Source organism: Carlito syrichta, unplaced genomic scaffold, assembly GCF_000164805.1.
Source record: "Carlito syrichta isolate Samal-C Ts95f unplaced genomic scaffold, Tarsius_syrichta-2.0.1 Scaffold314111, whole genome shotgun sequence".
Classification (NCBI taxonomy): Eukaryota; Metazoa; Chordata; class Mammalia; order Primates; family Tarsiidae; genus Carlito; species Carlito syrichta.
In genome coordinates this window covers 344,150-369,545 of record NW_007258207.1, presented here as the reverse complement: position 1 = coordinate 369,545, position 25,396 = coordinate 344,150, and positions in this window count along the sequence as shown.

Here is a 25,396-nt window from a genome sequence, read left to right as displayed (position 1 = left end):
CAGTCACTTAACCCTTTTTATGCCATGGACACCTCTGGTGGCTGAAAAGGCCTATAGACTCCTCAGAATAATGCCATAAAATGCATAAAATAAGATGCCAAAGATTATGAAAGAAACAAATTACAATGAAATATAGTTATCAAAGTTAAACAGTTGCAATTCATGCCCTTTTAAATGAACACATTAAATAACAAAGATGTAGCAGAAAATCTAATAAGTACTCTAATTTTGAAGGAGTAATGAATATATTGCCAGAAATCTGCAACAGCCATAATGTACTTTAAAACTGTCTATGATTTATATTGTTGAGAAAGTCCATGCCTACATTCATAGTGAAGGCACATGATAAATAATCAATCAGATATTTGTATAAATAAAGATGTAATTTTTCTCCCATCTGAGTTCATGGACTGCCAACTTTTTTCTTTTAATTTATTTTTATTTTTAAAATTTATTTATTATTTTATTTCATTTTTAGAGGCAGAATCTCACTCTGTCATTCAGGCTGGAGTGCGGAGTGCAGTGGTACCGTCATAGCTCACTGTAACCTTGAATTCCTGGTCTCAAGAGATCCTCCTGTCTTAGCCTCCTAAAGTTCTGAGATTACGGGCATGAGCCACTGTGTCCAGCCTCTGCTCTGATCAAAGTATATATACAGAATTTTTTCTTATTCATATGGACACATGGTAAAACTTCAGACAAACTTTACAAAGTCTTGATAATTTCCTCAGTTCCAAGTGTGCTGTTAGGCTTATTAAATAGGAGATGTTTTTACAAGAGCAGTGGGTGTTAAAACAGATGTCAGATACCCAGTGAGTAATTTAATGTATCTGAAGTATTAGGTGTGTCAGGGGAGTCTTTGGTGCCTTGGAGAAATTTTATTTTCTTCCTTATGTTAATTGAATGTTTAAAGTATGGGGAACTATGTCTTCCAACGATCTGGTCACAGGCCTTCCATGTTCTATGCTTTGTGAGGTGTGCAGATCACAAGGGCACTCAGTCAGCTTATTGATGGGTTCTGTGTGAGAACTGTGATAAGATAATCTGGACTGTGATATCAGTGTGGAAGTAAAGAAGTGAGGATTAGTATCTTCACCTAATTGATTTGGAGTAGTAGCCTTCAAACTTTTAAAAAACCCTTCAAGACTTAGAGTAATAAATACATTTTACATTGTTACCTAATGCTGTACACACACACACACACACACACACACACACTCTCAGATATGACATACACATATGCATACTTATGGCTAAAGCAATGTTCCAAGATGATAGCTTAGTAGGTATGACAGATAACAGATCGTTTATTTTCTGTTCTTTCCTGTTCTATTTTGTTCTTTCATTAAAATATGCTAAATTGATTTCATGACCCACAAAGAAGTTGGCATCCTCAGTTTGAAAAGCACAGATTCTGAGGCTTTGAAATTAAATATATTACATCACAAACATACTATAATATTCTTTGCACAAAATGAAAATTATTGGTCTCATGTGAGAAAGGAGAGCTGGTTAGAGAATCCAGCATTCCTCCTTTCCCGTTGACCTCAGGATCTCTTCTTTACACCGTATCTGTGTCTTAATTAAGCGTTTAGAAGGTTACATGACTTTGTATACAGAGAGTCTTTGCTTTTTCTGGAGCTGCATTTTAATTAAGTTCATAGGTCTTTAGTGCCTCTTTGTAGTCAGTAGCTCTGCTCTTCATATTGCTTGTATTTGTTTTGACATCACTGGACTCCTTCAGCCCTTAGTCGTCTTGCTGTTGTATGCCAGTTTGCCCATCTCACAGTTTCCAGGATGTAAGTACCACTTTTCTTAGCATGTCATGACTTATTCTTCTTTTCAGTCACTTCCCTCAACACTCAAATCACATCCTCCTCCGGGAGACAGTGGTGCTGCCGGTGCCACATGGCTGTGTGTCATGTAAGGGCTGACTGTGTTGGGCGGGTATCTCCTGCCATTTGGATTGTGCCTGAAAAGGGGTTCTCTGTCTTGGGGACAGGAATAGATAATAGACCATCTCAAATAAGAAGGGGTGATGACAATGTCATGGGAACTCTGTTCTGCCCATTAATGTCAGCAAATTAATTGCCATTAGGGTATTCCTAGCTGGGCACAGAGACTGCCCCTGGGAATTGTGGACAAAAGCTATTTCCAGTTTCTTACACACTATGGCTAACTTAATAGGTTTTCTGAAAACTTACCAGTGTCAGTTCAAAGGTCCTTGAATATGTAAAGCTGCTATTAGTACTGTTCCCAGAGCACAAAATGGGAAGAGGCATGAGAAGACACACTATTGTTTACAGGAATTTGGCCCCTTTTTCTTTTTAAAATTTCTACTATGAGATTCACTTGTTTGGACTCACATGAATTATTCCAATCCTTTTAAATTCAGTGATGACAGAATAGCCATACTATGTCATAAAGCCAATTTATTTGTAAAGGCATCACCCATATTATTTGATTTAAAAAAATTTTTTTTTTTTTTGAGTTGGAGTCTCACTCTGTTGCCCAGACTGGAGTGCAGTGGCATGCTCCCAGCCACTGCAGCCTCGACCTGCTGGGCTGCGGTGATCCTTCTGCCTCAGCCTTCCAAGTAGCTGGAAGTACAGGCGCGGGCTACCATGCCCGGCTAATTTTTTATTTATTGTAGAGATGAGGTCTCGCCAAGTTGGTCAGGCGGGTCTCGAACCCGCGGGCTCAGGCAATCCACTCACCTTGGCCTTCCAAAGTGCTGGGATTACAGGTTGAGCCACCGAGCCTGGCTGACTTTAATTTTAAAAAAGTACTTTCCTTTCTCTACTTAGCTTAGCACCCATTAAAACACTTTTTAAAATCTAATTGTTTCCTTGAATGAATAAAATTATGTTTTCTACTATTTTAAAAAATATCTTAGGAGACTCATAAATAGAGACTTAAGTCTCTTACTCCTAGGTAAGATTCAACCTGGACTTAATCCTAGACTGAACCTGGCAGAAATCTGTATTCAGTGTATATTATACTCATCCAGTGGTCAACAGTAATTTGCTTCTCAGCCCAGTGTAGCTAGGTATGGGAAATGAACAACATAGTATAATGCCTGATGCCCCTGGCATTACTAATGTTTGGAATCCACTAGAAAGCCAGTGTTTAGTTGCTGTAATTATTATGGTCAATTTTTTTTTTTTTAGTAAGTAGGAATTTATTAGAGGATAGAAAAGCTCCTGGCAGTGGGACAGGTCCCAACAGGGTTGCCCTATGATCAATTCTTTAGAGAGTCCTGAGCCAGGTTCAGAGTTGTGTTAGCTATAAAGTCACTGAGAGTGCCTCTGGGGGCTACAACCTGGAGATCGACATTGTGAATAAAAGCAAACTTTTTATGTGTAATGTGGCAGATGAGAAGGAAGACAAATAGCAGCAGGGCAAAGATCTCTTATTTTGTTTTGGTAGAAGGAAAACTTTGCCAAGGGTCCTACAAGGCAGGATCCTCAGGGCACGCCTGAACTCCTCTCAGGAGTTGGTGCTACATTGGATGATTCTTAAGCCCTGTCCACATAAAGATCTAGAGAAGCGTGTAGATGCCCTGAGAGATACAATTTGCTCCTGGGCTGGCTGCTAACAATAGATACAACCATTCTAAGATTTGGGGGGAAGAGGAAAGCTAAGTTTTAGTTGATGTTTCAGGTTGATGGAGTTTTAATTGACGTTTCAGGTTGGATTCTGGGAACTTAGCTAGGTTGGTCCTCCCAAAGCAATAGTGAGAGGGAATTTGGTGCGCTGGATATTTATCAAGGATTAGCACCTGTGGAAGAAAAGCAGCAGTAAACAGGATTGGGCTAAGGGAAAATGGAAATGTGATACGTGTACGACTAAGCTACAGATAGCAGCAGGGGGCGCTCTGGAGCACATTTGACCCATCAGAGAACTTCAAATAAAGCTGAAATCGCAGCACCTATATGCTCCCGCCTCATTCAGCCACTGGTTGTTGGCTATTTTTTCAGGGTATGTCCTTGAATAAGGCGACTCTCTGCTGCTGAGACTAACCGTGCAGTAACTGACAACTGGAGCAACACATCATCTCCTGAAAGGGATCTGGGTGACACATCTCCATGTCTACCACAGCTAGTAAGTGACGGAACCGAAACTGAGCTTGAGTTCTACCGATTCCAAAGTTGATGAAGTTCCTTCCTTCCTTCAATTACAAAATATTCAAGACTTTCTGAGTGCCAGGCACTCTTTTAGGTGTTGAGGATTCAGCACTGAGTGGAAAAGAAAAATGGGGATGTTAATTTCTGTCTTTAGGGAATTACATTGCAGTGGGGGTTAAGCTGTAAACAGAAGTAAAATACACAATATATTGGATGATGATAAGTACCATGGGAAAATAAAACACCGAAGGTGGAAAGGACTGTGTGTGTGTAGGAGGGAGGATGGAATAGAGGGTATTGTTATTAAAAACAAAATAGGCAGAGAGGGACTCATAAAAAAGAGGGCATTTGAGCAAAGAATCAGAGAGGAGAGGGAGCATGTCCTGTGGATGTGTGAGGAATCATTCCAAGCAGAGGAAACAGCTAGTGCAAAGGTCCAGTGTACTCCTGTCAGAGCATTCCCTTGCAAGTTTTTGTGCATAGCGCATCTAGCACAGGTCTTACACTGAATACAGTGTTATCAAACTTCACTCAGTGGGTGAAGTTGTGTACCCTGTGATAATTTTTGTAATATTCACGTGCCATCTCTACTGCTATTTAATTAGATTTTTAATTAAATTCCCTTTTCACATTTAAGTACATTTACTTTATGATACTTTTGTGGAAGTAACGAAGACCACCCAAATGGGAAAAAGCAGCAACTCAGAGCTTACTATAGCAAGGGAGGCAGCTGCCAACACTTGTGTTTGACAGAAACTCCAAGGCAGGCAGAGAAGTGGGAGAACTCTATAGTGGGCAAAAGGCAAGGTTCACATATGTCCTGATTGGATGGAGTCTGTTGCATGGGGGAAGTTGTGAGAGATTAACTAGAAGTAGGGCATCCTATGTGATTGAGCAGGGGTGTATATTCGGCTTTCTCTGGTTGGTCCTAAGTTGGAAGTGGGGGCAAAAACTAAAGAAGCTGTGAGTTATAATCAAGTCCTGGCCATTTGGGGCCCATTGTTCACAGTGGTTATTGTTGGGCTTTCTAGGCTGGTTGATAGAGTTAGTGGTCTGACTTCCTACGAGTCAGACTTGTAGAGAGTAGGTTGGCCTCCTGGGCTGATTACCCAGATAATAAGTTTACTTCCTTGGCTGGTTGCTGCAAAATTGTGGGTCAAGTTTTATTTTTATACACGATCTGGTCGGTTGTCTATTTGTATATTCATTTTTATTACCCTGAAATGCAAAGCTAGTATAATGCAAAGCTAGTATCATATCAGCTAGTATGTTACTATTTTTTTTATTTTAAAGATGCGAGGTACAATTCAGGATTAGGTATACAAGTAGTCACTATACAGGGAGTTTGGGCCTCCCTTTGACCCTCATTTCGCCTGGTTTGAGATCAGGTACCCTTATTGATGTTAGGTGGCTCCCTCACAGCAGTTTCCAGTTACTGCTAATCCCCTTCTTATAGTATTATGGTAAATGTTCAGGGTCTGTTTATAAGTGAGAACATGTGGTACTCTGTTCTTTGTTTCTGTGGTATATCATTGAGTATTATAGATTCTAAAACCATTCAAGTTGCTGTGAAGTCCTTAATTTTGTCTTTCTTTGTGACTGTGTAATATTCCACTGTGTATATGTATCACTTTTTTATCCAATCCAGTTTTGATGGGCAGCATGGTTGGTTCCATGTTTTTGCTATTGTGAATAGTGCTTCAGTAAACATGTGTGTGCAGGTATCTTTTTTGTAGAATGATTTGAGTTCCTGTGGGTATATTCCCAGCAGGGGAATTGCTGGGTTGTATGGAAAGCCAATTTCTAGTTCTTTTAGAAATCACCACACTGTTTTCCATACAGGCTGAACTAGTTTGCGTTCCTACCAGCAGTGTAGAAGTGTTTCCCTTTTCTCTTCATCCACACCAGCATCTGTTTTTTTTTTTTTCATTATTGATGGCCATTCTTACTGGGGTTAGATGGTATCTCAATGTGGTTTTGCATTTCTCTGATAATTAGTGAGGCCGAGTACTTTTTCATGTGTCTGTAGCCTACCTTTTTTTTTTTTTTTTTTTTTGAATTTGAGTCTCACTCTGTCGCCCAAACTGGAGTGCAGTGGCCGCTCCCGGCCACCGCAGCCTCGACCTGCTGGGCTCCGGGGATCCTTCCGCCTCAGCCTTCCAAGTAGCTGGAATTACAGGCATGCGCTACCATGCCCGGCTGATTTTTTGTAGAGATGAGGTCTTTCTGCCCAGGCGGGTCTCGAACCCGCGGGCTCAGGCAATCCACTCACCTCAGCCTCCCAAAGGCGTGGGATTACAGGCTGAGCCACCAAGCCCGGCTACCTGTATGTCTTCTTTGGAGAAGTGTCTACTCAGTTCTTTTGCCCATTTTTAAAAACGGGGCTGTTTGTTTTTTTCCTTTCAGCATGTTTGAGTTCCTTGTGGATCCTGGATTTTAGGCCATTGTCAGATATGCAGTTGGCAAATAGTTTTTCCTATTTTGTGGACTGTCTCCCTACTCTGTTGATGGTTTCTTTTGCTTTGCCGAAGCTTTTCAGTTTAATGAGGCCCCACTTATCTACCTTATATCTTACGGCATGGGCATCTGCGAATTTGACCAGGAATTGGTTGCCTATTCCAATTCCAATAAGGGTTTCTCCTGCATTTTCTAAGATTCTTATAGTTTGAGGTTTCTCATTAGGTCTTTGATCTATTTGGAGTTGGTTTTTGTGTACAGTGACAGGTAGGGGTCCTGTTTCAATCTTCTGCATGTGGTCAGCCAGTTTTTCCAACACCATTTACTGAATAGGTTCCTCTCTCGCCAGTGGTTGTTGATGGAAGCTTTGTCAAAGTTACTTCTATTTTCAGCGTAATTATATAAAATTGCAGAAGTAAACACACACACACACACACACACACACACACACAGAGATGTACACGACTATTAACATAAAAATATTTTCTATGTGAAACCTGAAATAACTTTATGCAACATCAGGAGTACATCAAGAGGAATGTGTACTACACTTTGGGAAAATGTAAATTGTATGTACTTGATTCATGTTAAACTCTCAGACTGTGGGGTAACCAATATTTCCTAAATATTGAGTGCATTTCCACTGATTTAAAAGAAAACATGTTTCTGCCTTAATACTTCCTCATCTCCTGGGAAGATTAACATGTCACATTATGAGCTTATTTCTTGGTGAGAGGATTTGTTCTAATTGCTTAATGTTAGTTTCTCTAATATCATGTGGGTTTTGATGCAGTGATGAGATGGAATGGGTTAATGCTTTGGGAAGCCAGAGAGTTGGCCTCAGGACACTGTGTGTTTGATATGAGGAACAAAAGGGTGACCCTGATGAATGAGTGTCAAAGACAACTTTTTTTTTTTAACAGATTGTGGGAACTCAAACCCACATTCCATGGGCTATATTTTCCAAACTAGGGAAGAAATTAGCACTTTTTCCAGCCCTGTTTTGCCTGATGTTCACATATGTATGTACATATAATGTGTTTATTCATTTAGTTTAGTGCCATTTTGTGTTTATCTTTCACAACTGACTGTGAAACTCTTGAGGGAAGCTAGAATTAGTCTTATGCATGCTTGAGCTCCCACTTATTAGTCCCGAGTTTGCCAAATAGCAGATGCTCAATAAATGTCAATTAAATAAATTAGCAAACAAATCTTCAGGGCCTTTGCATATTTACACAAGGTGCTTTGATTTCAATTCTTGACTCTGATGAAAGTAATGGCTAGCAGTGCCTATGTCATTTTCCCCATGGAATTTCACAAGCAAGTAGGTCCCTATGCCATGTTTGATGGTCAGGTAAAAAGAGAGTGTAGAGGACCTGCTGTCTGATGCCATGGTGTCCAAGCTTGTGATTTAACATTACTCTTCATGGACATGGAGTCAAAATGAAGAAAGAAATACTGAGTTCCTGCCTCAGTTGTGGAGAGCAGAAATGGGGCATTTGATGGAGAATTTGGGGGAAGACTGCTAGTACCTACAGTAGTACAGCTTGCTTCTTCATCTATCTCATTTTTACTATTAAGAACAAAAAGGACGCCCCACCATCATTCTTCCATTTTTCTCTAGATATTCATATTTCTGAGGGTTCAAGTTTGTCACATTAACTGTATGTTTTGAGTATCCTAAATAGGTATATTTTCCTGAGAGTGAGAAATGGATCTAATTTAATAGATAGTTTTCAGTGGTTTATGTATTCCCATGTGAAAATTATTATTTTAAGGGATTCTCTCAAAAAGTGCACATTAAAATTGTCACAAACTTTCACAGTAATGTAAATAAAACTCCACCAAAGTGACAGTTTGAATTTGTTCAGGGAGAGAATTGTATTATTCTGCTTATCTTAGCCTGCTAAAGTTCAGAAGCAGTAATTTTCCTCTTTTTAAAGAAATAAATTAGATATAGACACAGGCTTAACTAAATGTGCCAGCTTGCTGGTTAGTAATGGTTTTTACATCTAAAAGACACCAAAGGAAGCATTGTAGCTTAGAGAAAATCTAGTTTTTCTTTTAGATATTTGGTTACAGTACTTGTTATGATGTCTGCAATGTATTCCAAGATATCTTAGCATAACAGTGTTGTTTTGAGTTCTGTTAGTTTAGACTGTGCTCCAGGAATAGGAGGGATGACTGAACATTTCATAGAAATAGCCTCAAGCACTGCAACTACCTCTGGTAAACACAGGACATGTTGCTACCAAGCATTGTGAATGTTAGAAATCAGTTTTCATAGAGGGAATTCTTATCTTCTTAATTCACATAATAAATTTAACAATTAGTCCCTCATTAGTGAAATTAGTGGTATTTAGGATTGTATGACTTATTTTAGAGACAATTGCCACTATTGCATGCAGAAGTTATGCGGGAGGGACCACCCAATAAAACCAGAATGATCTTTTGGATAATTTGGAAAACAGGCCTCTTGTATTACAGACCTCCCTATTAAGTAAGAGTTCTAGGAACCCATCAGCATTGGTGTATCAGCTAGCATCATTGTCAGAGGCTGTATTTGGCTTTGGTGTTTTATGGTTTTTTTGGAGATTCTTTCAGTGTTTGCCCATTTCATGATTTACAAGTGCACCTGCCAACACCATGCCGAGTATTCAGCAGTTTTTGACCGAAGATGACATGACACCCATGCTTTACCCTCTCTGTTCACCTGATTTCTGCCAGAGTGACTTTTTCTTGTTTCCCTGGATGAAAAAAGTCCTCAAAGGGAAACATTTTTGCTGATGTGGAAGAGGAGAAACAAAAAACAATAGAAGCACTAAAAGGCATCAACATTGACAAGTTCAAAAACTGTTTTGAGCAGTGGAAAAAGCATCTCAATAGGTATATTTCATCAAACAGAGAGTACTGAAGTTTGAGCATGTAAGAATAAATACACAATTTTTTATGAATAAATTCCGGTTTCTTTTGGGTTCCCTGGCATAAGGATACTACAAAATCTTATAGTCTTGAGTATGGTACTTGAGACTAACTAATCCTTTAAAGTCTGTGTCTGACCATTGGGTCAGAGGGCTTTGCAACTGCACACTGACTATAGAGTTAACAAAATTCTGACTCTGGAATGTTGTCACATCTGCTTGGAATGAACTTTCATGCAAGATGATGATGAAACACCCAAAAAGCACCTAAAATCCAGACTTCATCGTGTCTATTGCAGATTGTGTGAAATGTTTTGTGCCTGTTTTGCTAATCATTGTTGTTTAGTGGAAGCCTATAACATGACAAAATTAGCCTGAGACTTACTTTCATTAAAACTAGGTTAGTGAGATTGTTGTGGTGTAAATACACTTTGCCCACTCAGACTTTTTGAAGAATGCTCTTACCCATAAAAAAAAAACTGAAGAGTTGTTCATAACCAAATGTGACCCCTTCGAAACAATTTTTTTTCTTTTGTGCTTAGTTATGCTCTGTTCTAATTCCCAAATCCTTTGTGTCAGTCAGGGTTCAACAGGAAAAATAGACTAATAGGAGATATATATTAAAATATTTATTGCAAAGAACTGGCTTGTGTGATTTTAAGTTCTGGCAAGGCAAGTCTGAAATCTGTAAGTCAGGTTGTCAGGAAGCTGAAGGCTGGAATGCTCTTGCATGGGCTGAAGCACAGGGTGCAATTTCTTCTTCTTCAGAAAAACCTCAATTCTGCTATTATGGCCTTTCAAGTAATTGAATCAGGCCCACTAACATATGGAGGATATTTTCCCTTGCTTAAAGACAACTAATTATGGACTCTAATCATATCTACAAAACATCTTCACAGCAATACCTAGATTACTGTTGGACTAAAAAACTGAGGGCTGATATGTCAGCAAACTGACATATCAAAAAGACCATCACATCATTTCTTGATTTTATAGGTAGGCAAGGCAGGCTTGGTGCCAATCATTCCTGTCCAGGTCCCCTGCAAGTTCTAATTATAAAAGGTCACTGCTTGTGCTTAGTCTCAAGGGAAGCCTTTTAGTCTCTTTCATCATGGCTTTGTTTACCTTCCTGAAAATAAAAAAATAGATTTTCTAAAGAGATTATGTTAAATAGCCTATCTTAACTTTAATGCTTTTTCCTCTTTGAAAAGCTGTTTGGACTTGCAAAATGGGCTTCTCCAGCCCAATTCTCTGAGGGCAAAGAGCTTTTTTCTCCAAACACATTTTGCTGAGCAGGTACCATACGCTTCTGTATTCCATTTGGAGCGGTGGCAGCATGATAAAGTGAATAGCAGTGGGACAGGCAAGGGATTTAACGTCCGCAGCACTGAGCTCCAAGTCTTTCCTTATGAGCTCTGGTACCACGGGGAAATTACTTACTCTGCTTCAACCTTGTTTTCCTCATCTAGAGCATAGAGGCAGTGATCATACTTCATACTTCCTTGCAAGAATTGTTATGATGAGCAGAAATAGTACTGGGAAAGCAACTGGTACAAAGTAGACCCTTAATACGTGACTATAATAACTATAATAACCATCTAACCATCAGCCATAGCCTCTGCTGTACTAAATGCTCTAATCAAACCCCCTACTCCAACCAAAAAAAAAAAAAGAAAAGAAAACCAAAAGGCCAGAGCACTAAGAGGAAAAGACCTTGGTGTTACTAGCTCCAATATAAATATTATCCATATAAAAATGTCAATGTTATAATATTGATAAAGACCAAAGGATATTTATTATCCAATTAGTAGTTTTAAATCCTTCATGACATTGAATATTCTTTTGAGTTGAGGAATTTGCATTTATTACATTTTCTAGCCTTTATGATTGGTCTTAAAAATGTCAGTTATAAAATATGTCTGAGCCAGGATTTCACCATGGCAATCTCCATTTACCTCTGTTGTAAGTTCGTTGTCGTTTATTCACTTGGTATAACCAGATTTCTGCTAATGTTTAGTACATTCTATATTTTATTATAATATTAAACTTTATAAATGGGAGATAATAAAATAGGCCAGGTCTTTCATAATTGGCAAAATATCATTCCTTTCCCCCTAGAAGCAGACAGTGTAAGCATTTTAAATTTCTGACTTCCTTTAAATATAATGAATGTTGTGCTTCAGGTCCTAAGAGATATGTACTTGAGTTCTTTGGTGGCAGGAAGAAAGACTAGTTGACACAACAATATTGCACTCTTTGTAACAAGAATGATTTTCTATCTCAAAGTATTATAACTTGTAAGGAAACATACCAAGTAAATTTAATGATTTCAGAAGTTTTGCTATATGATTGAGTTTGAGGATGAATCTTTCAGACAAGGATAGCTTGAGATAAAGTTATATACAATAATTTGTTTTGCCACCCCTCCCCATTTCTGTTTTTCTATCTTCCTAATTATTGTTATTATTACATAGTCCTCAAGTTAGTAATGTTCACAATGTTCCAGTCCTCATAAGTTTTTTGTCCACCTCACCTCAAGAGCAAAATGCACTCACTGAATAAGTAGTCCCATAGTCCCAGCTAATTAAGAACTCTCTCTTCTTCCATCCCTCCCTCCTTTCTCTCTTCCTCTTTCCTTCCATTGCTTTCTTTCTTCTTCCTTCACCTTTTCAACAGATGCTGACATCATTAAGCATATAGCACCAGACACTACACTAAGTCCTGGGGATATAGAAATGCAAAGGCTCACAGAATACTGAGCAAGAAAATGGTGAAACACAACATAACAATTTCTGTAGTGGACATTAAGTTAAGGTGCAGAAGGTGCTGAGTTCTCCTGGGGAAATTCAGTAAATATGAGGAGGTATTGCTTGAGATAGTTCTTGATGGAGGAACAGAAGTTTGCCAGGCAAATAAAGTCAGGGTCGTGGGCAGGAGTGGTGTATTTGAGTAGGATGGTGCTGGAGACTGATGCCTTCCTGGTGGAGGAATTGCTAGCACAAAAGCTCAAAATGTTGAAACAACTCTGTACTTGGGAAACTGCCAATAATTCAAACCTTCATAAAAATTCAACAAAAGGGTGAGGAGGTAGGTTTGATGGTATGAGACAAAGGGGAAGAGACAAAACTTCAAGGTAAATGGGGAGAGAGAAACTTGCACTTTATTCTTTTGATGGGGACTACGGAGCAATTTTAAAGTAATAGTGTCAAACTAAACATGTTAGCTGTGGAAGCTTGTTTAGAGGTGGTTAAGAATAGAGGTGACTTTTCATTTTAGAGGTTTTCACAGTAATTCATGTGCAAGATAGAGAAGAAAGGTGGGCATTAATTCACATAGTCATTCATCCTTCTACAAGTCCTTATTGAGTATTACACTGTGTCACGCATGGAGCACACTAAAGTGAACACAAATTATCCCCTTGCTCATATTGCTTATAAGCCAGTGGGAAATTAGACATGTAAACAGGCTCTTTTCATACTGTGTTTCAGAGTTTCTCCTTCAGGGATGCAATGAAGTGTAGATGAAAAAGTTCTTGGATCAGCCTGAGTAAGGTTCAAATCCTGCCTCGGCAGCTTTCTATTTGAGGGGCCTCGGGCAAGTTATCCTCATTAGTAACATGGCTACAACAGGAGACAGCAATTTATATTAGGGGAGACCCCTGTAAAACATGGAATTTATTTATAAAAATTGGTGTATTATGTCCAAACTTCAGCCACTTTCAAAGTACTCTCTGTTTGATGTAATACACCAATCAAGATGCTTTTTCTACTGCTCAAAACTATTTTTGAATTTGTCAATTTTGATGCCTTTTACTGCTTTTGCCATTTTTTGTTTCACCTATTCCAAATCTGTAAAATATTTCCCTTTGAGAATTTTTCATCTGGGAAAACAAAAAATAGTGGCTTGGGGCAAGATGACTAGGGAGGGTAGGGTATGGGGGTCATGCCATTTTTGGTCAAAAACTGCTGAATGCTCAGTGCGGTGTGGGCACGTGCACTTGTAAATCACCCACCGTGAAACAGGCAAATACATTGAGATGGTGCTGGAAAAACTGGCTGATCACATGCAGAAAATTGCAACAGGACGACTATGTATCACCATACACAAAAATTAGCTCTAAATGGATAAAAGACCTAAATGTAAAACCTCAAACTATAAGAATCTTAGAAAATGCAGGAGACACCCTTATGGAAATTGGAACTGGCAACCAATTCCGATCAAAACCCCAAGTGCCCATACCATAAGAGATAAGATAGACAAGTGGGATGTTATCAAACTGACAAGCTTCTGCAAAGCCAAAGAAACCATCAAGAGAGCAGGGAGACAGCACACAGAATGGGAAAAAATATTTGCCAACTGTACAAAGGCCTAACATCTAGGATCTACAAGGAACTCAAATGTGCCGAAAGGAAAAAAACAAACAGCTCCATTAAAAAGTGGGCAAAAGACATGAATAGACACTTCTCAAAAGAAGAGATAATGGGCAGCCAGCAGACACATGAAAACGTGCTGTCTCTCTAATCATCAGAGAAGTGCAAATCAAAACCACATTGAGATACCACCTAACCCCAGTAAGAATAGCCATCATTAATAAAACAAACAACAGATGCTGGCGAGGATGTGTAGTAAAAGGAACGCTTCTACACTGCTGGTGGAAATGCTCACTAGTGCAACCTATTTGAAGACAGTGTGGCAATTTCTGAAAGAACTAGAAATTGACCTTCCATATGACTCAGCAATTCCCCTATTGGGAATATACCCGGAGGAACTCAAGTCATTCTACCAAAGAGATACCTGCATATGCATGTTTGTTGCAGTTCTATTCACAATAGCAAAAACATGGAACCAACCGTGTTGCCCATCGAAGCTGGAATGGATTTTAAAAAAATGTGGTACATATACACGATGTACCATAAAGAAGCACAAACATATGGACTTCACAGCATAAAGAAGCACAAACATATGGACTTTGCAGTAACTTGGATGGATTTAGAGTCTGTCATACTCAGTGATCTATCACAGAAGCAACAGAGTACCATATGTCCTCACTCATAAGTGAACCTTAAATAATTATCATAATACTACAAGAAAGGGATTGGCAGTAGTGGGAAACTGCCAGGGGAGGCAGGGGATGGGATTGGCAGTTGAGGGAAACTGTCAAGGGAGGGAGGGGTACACCTTATAACAAGGATACCTGCGTCATGAACGTTTGTATACATAGCCCTGAATTGTACCCCATATCTTTCAAAAAATTAGAAAAAAAACTAAAAGAAGAACTGTCAGAGAAATGCAAATTAATCCATTATTAATAAAGCAAAAAACAACAGATGCTGGCAAGGATGTGGAGAAAAGGGAACAACACTTCTACACTGTTGATGGAATGTAAACTAGTTCAACTTCTATGGAAAACTGTGGTGATTTTTAAAAGAGCTATAAATTGACCTCTATAAAACCCAACAACCCCTCCTTCTGGGAATATACCTGGAGAAAGTCAAATCATTCTGCAAAAAAGATACCTGCAAATGCATGTTTATTGCAGCACTATTCACAATAGCAAAAACATGGAACCAACCCTGCTGCTTATCAAAGTGGACTGGATAAAAAAAGTGTTACACACACACAATGGAATATTACACAGCCATAAAGAAGGACAAAATTCTGGACTTCACAGCAACTTGGATGGATTTAGAGACTATCATACTTAGTGGTCTATCACAGAAACAAAGAACTGAATACCACATGTTTTCATTCATAAGTGGGTCCTGAAAATTTATCACAATACTACAAGAGAGGGTTTAGCACTAGCAGGACACTACAGGCAGGAGGCGGGTAAATAACATCACTAAGGATACCTGATTCTAAACCAGTGAGGACCAGTGGGAGGCCCAAACTTCACCTGCACATAGACCAGTTATGTACTGAATCCTGATGTATACCCCACATCTTTAAAATGAAAGGGGAAAAAATTCTAAAAATTTTAGACTTTTTTGTTTACTGAAATATGGTGCAACAGAAAACAAAAATTCAATAAACGTATATATACAGTGCTTGTATGCAAATTTATGTTGCTGAGGGTTTCACAAGTTCTATTATTATAAGATTTAAAAACTCAGTTTTTTTTTTAAGAGAATCAGAAGGTAGGGCAGGAGGTGAGCAGGTGCTGGGATGTGGCTCTACCACGTGGTTTTTGTAGGTTTTACAGTTTACTAGGGAGGCCAACACAAAAACAGCGTTGCATTTAGAATGATTTTTGTCCTTTCCTTGTTTCTTTCTGACTCTTGAAATAGTACCAGTCTTAAAGCAGGGGTCAGGTACATCCAATGTGGAAGTTACTGTAATTTCTCTGTCAGGAAATGAATTGTTCCCTCTTGTTGACTTCACCATTTCCAAAGTTTATAACCTCTGATTTCAGCTGTATCCAGTTCTCCCTGCTGCATCCAGCTGTGCTGGACACAGGAGCCCATGAATGACTACACTTCAATTAAGGTCAGAGAGTTGAGTTCGTGAAGACAGTAATCTAGAATTAAGAAAATAAAAAGGTGGAAAAAATAATGCAGAAAAAACCAATGATGAGAGAAAAGAAAATGATGAGAGAATAGTATCCATTTGAGGAGAAAAGCCTTGGACTAGCCACTCTTTCTCAGCATTTTATATGTCAAAAACTCAGTAACTGATGATTGTCAAAATTTACAATTTTGAGGCAGCAGAATGAACTCAGTATTAGCAGAATGAGAAGCATCTGATCATAAAATGCTCTGCAGGTGAATAGTGCCCATCTGACAAATGCCTGTGGCCTGGGGACTAGCCATAATCGTTGTCCTCCAAATGTGGGTCTCACATTAAAGAAAGTGATTCAATATAAAACAATATCAGGCCTTCCACCTGAGGACGGATAATATCTCAAAGACAGTTCTTTTTGGAGATTGCAGTCCAGGAAGTCAAGAATGTCTCTTCCACAGTTGCCACGGCAACATCTCCCTCTTATGACATGAAGGAAGATAGAGGTCATGTTGGTGGGCTGTTTAAATGTTACCCTGATCATGTCTTTTATTTTCAAAGGGGAAAAGAGAAAAAGGCAATAGGCAGAAGGAAAAAATAAGAGCAGAAAATACAATGAAAGAGATAAAAGGATTTCTGTGAGTGATTTCAAATAGATTTTGTTATTGAAGGATTCATATTAATTTAATTGGATTTAAAGTCTAATAAGAGAATCCAAAATGAAATCTCTGACACTTGGAGATATAATGAATGTTCAAGTACTTGATGACGCAATAGCCTCTTTTATATGTGGAGAGGGACTTAAAACTAGATTGCAAGAAAGAGAGGTTGCTACAAAAGCAGTCACTTAAGATTTAGACCAAGTGTAAGAACAGGCTTTATTTAAATTAATATGGCTTCTTTTGGTGATTTCTACTTGCTTTTTGAACCCACACTTTAGATTTGCACAAAACCTCTGTTAAAGTAGAGAATGGAGTGGTATGAGTTAGGTCTAGTCAGGAAAATAGAACCAAAGAGGCAGTTTAACAGTACAGGGAACTAGTTACAAAGATATTGGAAAAGCTAAAGAATAATAAATTCAATACACACACGAGAGAGAGAGAGAGAGAGAGAGAGAGAGAGAGGCAGAGAGGCAGAGAGGCAGAGAGAGAGAGGCAGAGAGAGAGGGCAAGGGAAATATTTGCATGGATCAGCTTCCTTAATGCAGAGCAGAGGGAGAGTGTTGAATGTTGAATGGATCTTAGAAACAAATAATCAACAAAAGAAGCATGAGAATGTGAGATAAGGTTTGCATTGTGGACTAATGAAAAAATCGGAATGGTAGAATACTTTAAACGTATTCTATTTCAAAATGCATACCATATGAGACATTTTGTTTAGGAGATCCGAGGTTATCTTAAAAAGAATGGCTAGGACCTTAGATTTGAAGTCCAGAAACTCTGGGTGCTGCTTTCTGTATAATCTATGGCAACAAACATTGTTCAACTTAGGGCAACTCTTTTTTAGTACCTGCATGAGATTTACCAGGATAATTGATTTGGAAAATAGAATGAATTTTCTCCCTGAATAACTAATTGCATTTCTAAATTATTGCCCCCAAAATACCCAAACTCCAACTCATTTATTTATTTATTTTTTTAGAGACAGGATCTCTCTCTGTTACCCAGGCTGGAGTACAGTGGTAGAATCATAACTCACTGCATGAGTTCATGTGATCTTCCCACCTCAGCCTCCTGAGGAGCTAGAACTACAGGTGCATGTCACCATGCCCATCTAATTTTTTATTTTTTATTTTTTGTGGAGATGAGGCCTCACTATATTGCCCACGTTGGTCCAACTGTTCGGAAAAGTGATCAGAACTGAGCTAAAACAAACACAAGCAGAATGTTGATGCCAGCTCTTTGCTAGCATCTCAGATTGTCAGGGTCTGGTTTCCAACTTGGAGTCTAGAGCTGCATCTTTGGACGACCTGTATGATCACCATCTTTGTCTAGCTTTTCTTGAACTATTCTAGAGGTGATGTCTTCCTAAGGCAATTCATAACATTTTCAAACTACTCTTAGCAAAAATTCATCATACCAAAATCTGCCTTTTGGAGCTTTTGTCCATTGGGTTGAGTTCTGTTCTCTATGGTCACACAGCAGGATAATCCCTTTACTCTATGACCTTCTTTTAAATGTTAAAAGATGGAAATCAAGTGCTCCTGACTGTGACCCTTTTCAGGTCAAACATAGATTCTTCACAAATTCCTTCTATTAGAGTTCCATGAACTATCCTGGTTGATTTTTCTACTATCTCTAACTACTAGTGTCTTATACATGACACAAACTTAAAACTCACCTATTCTATGAGACTTTATATTCCCTAATGAATTATAGCCCAGTCACTGATCTCTTGGAGTAATTTGTAACTCTATTATTTTAACTAGCATGTTGTGTACTGTTAGCCTTCCTCACTAGATTGTATGTCTGGGAAGAGCAGGAATTGTGTCTTGACCATTTATTTTATTTTACCCTCCACATTGCTAAGATCAATGTATGAGCAGTATAGTAGCAGTATGTCATATACAGAAGCAACACAAAAAGTAACCTATTGAAGATCCCAACCTGATGCTCTGCCACCAATTCTTGCCCTTACACAGCTGTCTTTCTTTGTGCTGTTTCCCCTTGCCTAGAATGTTCCATTCCTTTTATCGTTGTGGAGAATTCCTTCTCTTCCAAGATTCAGCTCAAATATCACCTATCCTCTCTAGCTTTCTTTGAGCTTCCCTACCCTAGAAATTTATTATGTAAAAGGAACCTTTGGTTTTGGGGTTGGGTAGATGTATGTTTGAATTCAGCTCAATTATCACTTGCCTTGGTCAATTTACTTAGTCTTTTTATGGCTCATTAAAAAAAATATGACATTTAGGATGTTTACTTTATTGAGTTCTTGAAACGGCAAATAAAATAGTAAATGTTGGGAATGTTCCTGAAAACCTGGCACATAGTGGTCACTCGATGATTTTTTAAATCTATCTGTCATTGTGACATTTATATCTTTATATTTAGATCTTGTGAATATCTGTCTACCTGCTAAATTTTAATTGAATCTTACTTTTGTATCCTTATAATAAAGCACTAAAAAAGGCTTATTGAAGTAAATTGTTTTCTGTTTATTGTACAACTACCTCTGCTATCCAATATGATAGCCACTAGCTACAGGTGGCTAGTTATATTTACATTAATTAAAATTAAATACAGGTGGTGCAATGACATCTGCCTGTAATTCCAGCTAATTGGGAAGCTGAGATGAGAGGATTTCTTGAGCCCAGGAGTTTGAGTCTAGCCTGGGAAATATAATGAGATCCCATCCTTAAAAAAAAATTAAATACAGTTAAAATTCAGTCCCCTAGTCAAACAATATCTACACATGACCAATGATTATTGTACTGAACAGTGTAGACCTAGAAAGTTTTCCTCATGGCAGAAAGTTCTTTTGGACTGTGCTGCTGCAGATTGTTATAGTACTGCTCCAGACTCTATATGATATTACCAACTTGGTCAGCTACTTTCTCATCTTTCTGGATTCTATATTTCTGGCAATTCAACTATGGTCCAATTTCACTTTTTGGAAGCCATATCATACCACTAATTCATGTAGAATCTAAGATAAAAATACCAAGCATTCTATTTTTTTCTTTGAGTCCTTTTATAATATTTTGAAAATATATTATCAGGGATTGGCAACTTTTTCTGTAAATAACTAGGTACTAAATATTTCAGGCTTTGCAGGTCATACAGTCTGTGTTTCAACTACTCCATGCTGCTGTTCTAGCATGAAAGCAGCCATAGACACAATGTAAAGGAATGGGCATAGCTCTTTTATTTATAAAACCTGACATGGGCTGTTTTCTGACCCCTGTTGTCTTAGACACTTCAGGCTGCTATAACAAAATGCCATAAACTGGGTGACTTATTTAACAACAGAAACTTATTTCTCACTGTTCTGGAGGCTGGGAAGCAAGATCAAGGTAGATTTGGTGTCTGACAAGGGTCCTCTTCATGCGGAGTCCTCACATGGTGGAAGGGGGAAGGCCGATCTCTAGGGCCTTTGTTAAAAGGGCACTGATCCCATTCAACAGGACTCCACTCTCACTAGCTAATCATCTCTCAAATGCCCTACCTTCTAATACCATCACAGTGGTGATTAGGTTTCAGTGTATGTATTTGGGGGCACACAAACATTCAGATTGTAGCACCTGGTCTGTGTTCATAATCTTCACTACTTCACAGTCAGTTGCCCCTACCATCCCCTTTTCTTTTAGATAAAGGTATGTCTATTTCCAAGAATTCTTTTTTTGCCAGATTGAAGGGAATTCATTCACAGTTGGTACTGGGGATCTCTTTTCTTAAAGATTTCACCAGAATTCTGAGGCTTAAACCGTTCCTAGAAAATAGGAAATTTTAAGTCACAAAATGCTTATTGTGTGCTAGGTGTAGTTTAAGCCTGATGAACTGATGAACTCATTTAAATCCCATAACAACCCCACTTTACTAATGAGGAAACTGAGGGATGAAGAGGTTAAGTAGCTTGGCCTAAGTCACATCACTTGTAAGTATAGTAGAACAGTGAATCAAACCTAGACAATGTCCTATTATTAGTCACTATACCACAAGGCCTGCATCCTCTTTCCTCAAGTTCAATCTCCAAATTTTTTTTTAATCTAGAAAACTCTTCCATTTTACTCATGTTGCTTCCAAAGGCCCTGCTTCTCTCTCTATCCACTCTCATCCCCCAAACCAATTAGTATAAACTCTTGAAATGCTTTACAAAAGATAGGGAGAGTAGTTGTCTTTTTTTTTTTTTTTTTTGAGTTGGAGTCTCACTCTGTCGCCCAGACTGGAGTGCAGTGGCCGCTCCCGGCCACCGCAGCCTCGACCTGCTGGGCTCCGGCGATCCTTCCGCCTCAGCCTTCCGAGTAGCCGGAATTACAGGCGTGCGCTACCATGCCCGGCTGATTTATTGTAGAGATGAGGTCTCGCTGCCCAGGTGGGTCTCGAACCCTCAGGCTCAGGCAATCCACTCACCTCAGCCTCCCGAAGGCGTGGGATTACAGGCTGAGCACCAATCATATCTACTGCTCAAAGCAATTTGTCTACCTGGGTGTCTCATGAGCAAATATAGCTTAGTATTTCTCAAGCAGAAATAATTATTTTCCCTCTTAAGCCTGCTACTTTTCTTATATTTCCTTCTTCTTCAAATAGGTTTTCAAGCTAGAAATTTGCATATCATCTAATTTTTCCTCTGACAGCCCTACCAATTATCAAGTCCTGGAAATTCTGAAATATGTTAGAAATCACTTTCAAATCCATCCACTTCTTATGCCACTTTCCTGCTTACTTTCTGTGGCCATCTCATAATTGGTCAGGGAGTTCAAAGACAAATGTCTCCTGGAGGTTTAAGGCTCAGCAGGATCTTTACAGGCAAGATCCTCAAGGCTGGGGACACATGAGACCAGCATTGGAACCCCATAGTAGACTCAAGATCTGGCTGCTGCCACTGCTCCCTCCTCCCTTCATTCCAAACCCTGCCTCAGTACCCTTTATCACAACCACTTTACCCATCACTCTGCTGGCCCTCAACCTCTGGCTGTACCTCTTTGAATGCCAGAAAAGAAGCCAGAGGAGCAGTGGGGAGGGAGATGACGAGGGATCCCCTCAGTGCTACTGCATCCACACTGTCTGACTTGGGGGCATCCTGGGGCTAAGCAACCTGTGCCCAGGCTCTGCCAACTTCATGGAGCTGCAGCGGCAGATACAGAGGCAGCTGATGTCCAATCCTGAGATACTGTTGCAGATCACAAAGAACCTTATAGTACAAGACATAATGTTTACAACTGACCTGATTTGTCACAGATCATGACTAACCCCCAGATGCAGCAGCTGATGGAGCAGAACCCAGAGATGAGCTACATGCTCCACGACCTTGTGTTCATGAGGCAGACAATGGAACTTATTCAGAATCCAGTCATGTTGCAGGAGATGATGTGAAACCAGAACCAGGTCCTGAACAACCTTGAGAGCATCCCTATAGGGTATAATGATAGTTGCTGCATGTACACAGGCATCCAGGAACTCATGTTCAGTGCCGTCCAGGCTGGGCTCCCAACTCTCTTAATCCTTAATTTGGCAACATTCCCTTCTCCGTGTGAGAACTTAGGCAGTTCATCATCCCAGCCTTTGCATACTGATAATTAAGAACACCTCCCTAACCCATGGAGTCCCTCATTTCCCACTTCCCAGGCTCCCTGGTCTGGTAGAGAAGGCACTAGAGTGTTGGAGACCAGCCAGGTGCACCTGACAGTGTCAAACCCCCTTGTAATCAAGGGGTCAGGGATGTTCAACAGCCTCTGAATGCAGACCCTCCTCTAGCAAATCTCTGAGAACTCCCGACTGATGCAGAATGTGATCTCAGCTCCCAACATGGACAGCACAGTGCAGATGCTTACACAGAACCCACATTTTTTTGTTCAGATGCTGCTCTTTGGGGAACCTATAGCTGCAGGGGCATCATCTAGTATTCCTGCAACAGATGCACAGCACGGAGTCACTCTCAACTTTTTACCAATTATTGCAGGTCCTGCTGCAAATCCAGTAGGGACAGGAGATCATGCAAACTGAGGCTTCTGGCTGGTACCTAGCCTTGGCTCCTTTGCAATGTCCCTTTGGTGGGTTGCAGTGCCAGGTTTGCACCCAAGGCTTCCACCTCTTTGACAGCCATGCCAGCCACAACTTCTCCCACAGGCGTTTCCAGTGCTCAGTAGCAACTCCTGCAGCAGATAATCCCACTTTGGCTGGACGTGGAAACTCATAGGTGCAGACACTGGAGGTGAGATTGCAGCAGCAAGTGCATCTGGAGCAACTCAACCTCATGGACTTCTTGATTTCCACAGGAGCAGAGAGCAACGCAGCTGTCGAGAGACACCTGGGCTCCCGACTCTCTTAATCCTTCAGCCCATGCTCCCTACCTCTCCCCTCCTCTGGTATTAGCATTTGATTTCTCTGCCAATCCCTACTCTCACCAACCCTTCTGTCTTCTCCCTTGTCCTCTCCAAATAGCAGCTTGACTTCAGAGGCATGGCTTCTAACCCTGGAGGTCTGCCTGAGAATTTTGGCTTTTCTGCGGCTCTTATGGCTCTTCTCTCTTAGTCCTGCCTGAGCAGAGCTATTTAAACAATTTTCACAGTTGTATTGAGGCCCCACCTCCTTGCCTCACAGCACCTTTTGTAGTCTTCAGATTTCTCAGTGACAGTGTAGAATCAAAGGAGGAACCAGCTATCTGGTTTACTGGAACAGGGTCTTCCATCTGTACCACTAGGGTTTTGCTGGTCTCATGTTTGCTTTTGGTAACTTTCTTCTTTCCCTCTACCTCCTACCCTCAGCCCAACCAGCGCTAGAATTTCACACTCTGAAGGAGGGGAGGGGGATACAGGGTCCTCAGCCCCTCTTCTGGTCACTTCATCCAGTACTTCTTCAAGGACTCTGTTGGGATTCCCAGGGCCACAAGGAAGATGCCTATTCTCCACTAACACGCCCTGGACCAGGCCGATGGAGATTGATGTGGAAGAGGAGGGAATGGGATTTTCTGGGGGGAGTGAATAGGGGAGATAGCCCGAGCAAAAGGCTGGGAAATTGGAATTGAGAGTGAGGGAGTGGAAGCTTTGCTAGCTCTTTTAGGCAGGAGAATCCAGGCCAGGCCTAGGCCTGGTAGAGGAGATGTGAATGATACTTGAGTTGAAAAAAGGGAGACAATGAAGCTAAGTGGTATGGCCCACAAGGGGTCATACTGGCTCCATTTCCTCAAAGACATGTTGATACACAAACACACACACACACACACACACACACACACACACACACACACACACACACACACACACACACGTTTCCATGAATCCAGGACCTGCCTGTATTTCCACATCTTTAGGGAAAGTAATAGAATGTACTTTAAGGTTGTGAGGGTTGAGGGAATGTATATGAAGCGCTTAGAGGGCTTTGGAAACAGTAACCATAATCATTGCCTTGTGTAGCAAGAACATTCTCCTTGCCTAAAGGGGAGAGTTAAATGTAACTTTCATTCTTAGTGTCCTTCTGGAGGGGTAAAAAATAATAACAACAGGAGTTGATAGTATTATTCCAGGTGAAAAGTAAAACACTATCACTCTTCTATAGCTAAGAATACTGCACTGAATACTTAAAATTTGCTGAGAGTAGATCTTAAATGTTCTAACTACAAAAAAAAAAAAACCAAAAAGGTAATTATGTGAGGTAAGGTGATGGACATGCTAATTAGCTTCATAGTGATAGTCATTTTTTAATGTACATGTATATTGAAATATCATATTGTATACCTTAAATACATAAAATGTTTATTTGCTAATTACACCTCTACAAATCTAGACTTTTTCTCAAGGCAGATTAAATATGGATTTGCGACTAAACCATCCCTTCTTCAGGGATTTGCTGGTATTATGCACACAGAAAAAACTGCTGTGCCTTGCAAAGTTATGGTCTCACATGAGAACAGTTATTTATAAAGTTTCTGTGGAATCATTTTTAATGTTTTATGTGATCAAAGAAGATGTTGGTAGGTTGTATTTAATATGTAACTTTTCAAATTTATAATAAAACTTTCTCATTCTGAATTTTCACCACTCCTCATCTTTCATTGCATAAAGAAATATACATAACTCAGTTCTCGACCTTTATCTTAACTCTCAGAAACAAGTTTCATGTCAGTTTTGGAAGTTTCCAAGAACCGTGTTTCTTCTGAGAGGCCAAGAGCACAGCTTGGGGGAACTTAATACACAAACAGATAGCAGAAGGGAGTCATATAACAGTGACATAGTTCTGTAAGTAGCAAATAATTTTTCTACAATTAGAAACTGCATGTTTTATGATGATAGTCACTGAGAAAATAAACAGGGAGTTGAGAAACCCCAGGTGAGCATGAGTGTGAGAGCCAAAGAGGGGGAAACTCCCAAGAAGCCAAATGAGCTTCAAGCTGTAACATGCTAGCCTAGAAGAAAAACAATCCCTGGGAGAAGGGATTGTCATTTAAACAAGGTCAAACTTGTACAAATATAGTGATCCTATTTTTATCTCCTTGCATTAACTGAAATCTATGTTTTCTCTGACAGTATTTTAATTTTTTTAAAGATGTGGGGTACAATTCAGGGTTAGGTATGCAAAAGTTCATTATGCAGGTACCCTGGTTGATGAGGTATGTCCCCCCTTCCCCAGGCAGATTCCCACTACTGCCAATTCCACTTCCCTGTCCCCCGCCTCCCCTGCAGTTTCCCACTCCTGCCACTCCTTTTCTTATAGTATTACAATAGTTGTTCAAGGTTCA